This window comes from Danaus plexippus, chromosome 15 (assembly GCF_018135715.1).
Source record: "Danaus plexippus chromosome 15, MEX_DaPlex, whole genome shotgun sequence".
Classification (NCBI taxonomy): Eukaryota; Metazoa; Arthropoda; class Insecta; order Lepidoptera; family Nymphalidae; genus Danaus; species Danaus plexippus.
The window spans coordinates 860,518-862,345 of NC_083547.1; positions in this window are offsets into that span (position 1 = coordinate 860,518).

Sequence of the window (1,828 nt, forward strand, 5' to 3'; positions counted from 1 at the left end):
CTCTTCCAGAGTTGTAATGATACTACAGAGTACAGTCTGGGCATCGGTCTAGACGGATGTGTAGGGAGGGGGTAAACCAACCCTAGAACATTTACCTAGCACCATAGACTATAGAGTATAGTTTCGTTATAAAGCTTACTTTAAAATAGTATGCTGGCGTTTATCTTGTCTATGTTTTATCAACCGTAATAGTTTTATCTTTCCGATATGGCTTAATTAATTCCTTCTAATTTTATATCTCTTTCAATATAAATCTTAGTTGACTGTTAACTTTTTACTGTTTTACGGCCATGTTATGATAATATTAATTATTTAAACTACATATATATTAATGTTATATAACAGAAGTAATTAAATTCAGTACGGATGCAGTTTATAGTCAGATACAGTGTACATTATCGTCAGACAATTCCGTTTCACAACTACCTGGAAGCTGTAAAATAGACGCGCTATTAATAAAATGTCTGTCTGTTTGTGCACTGGATGTTGGATATAATCCGTATTGATCAAGTTTAAATTTAGTTCCTCACAAAGGCCCACAGACGCGACAGTCTTACTTAGACTTGTATCAAATGTGGTTTCAGACTGTTATGTTATTAAGGCAGGCTATTCTTTATACTTTTTATTTTAAAGTTTCAAATAAAATATTATTTTAATTAGCTTATCTATTTGTTATTTTTATTAGTTATAATTCAATTGTGTTATAATATATTAATCTACATATTTCTAACGTTAATTTATGTATGGACAACAATTATAATAACAATTCAAATTGCAATTATTAATTAATGTGTAAATTATGCAATTCTTTCGTAGCTTAATAAAACAATTTTCCGCAGCACGTCCAAGTTATATCATAAAATTAAAAGTCCGCACGTGATCTTTTCTATTCAGTGACCGCCCTAAGATATTTACGAATTTTGCATAAAAGAAATTATGTATTGTACTGGGCTCTATTTTTGGAATTTGAATGATTTTTTCGTTATAAAATGTCTTTATAAACATCTAACCTGTTACGATCTAAGGAACTAGATGCGGGTGAAATGACAAATTGATATTCATATGACGTGAGGTTTAAACCGACTGTTTAAAGTGGCACTGAGTAATAGAAGTGTGATGATACAGCAGGAGTGCTATTTGAAAGGATATTTAAATTGACAGGGTTGTTCCTGTGTCTTTGTAGATAATTAATGTCCCCAATCATTACCTATTCGTGAGTCAACTTAATGTTATGGATGTGTTTTCATACTTTTTCACAATAAAATTATAGTGTTTCGTATATCGGTTATATAGATTTAAATTTTTTTGAACTCGAACAACTGTTTTGCTAGCGATTAACCTTTTTGTTATTAAAAACAGAGATACAATTAAACGTCATTTAAAGAACTGGTAAAACAATAAAATAAAATAAACTAAGAATGTCTAATAACCGGCTGACGGATATGAAGGATATATGTACATTTTATATATGTGAAAATATATAAATATATATTTGTAATGAAGTTCTGTAAGAGAAAAAATCATAAGCCTTACTCCAGTTGTATATTAACAGCGTCACCTTACGGAGGTATGACCAAAAAACATAGATTGGTATGGACCAAAAAGATCTTAGTATCGAGCTACAAACCTTCTTTGCACGGTCCTAACACAAACATATATATATTTTAATTCCAAAGGCAAAATTCTAAGCTATATGAGCTCAAACACCATTTTCTTATTATTTCTTCAGAAGTCCCAAACAAAACCTGTACACTTACAGTATAAAACAGAACTCGTTCATTACAGTAATATTGTTAAAATTATTGTCGAGACATGTGTTTTTCTTGTT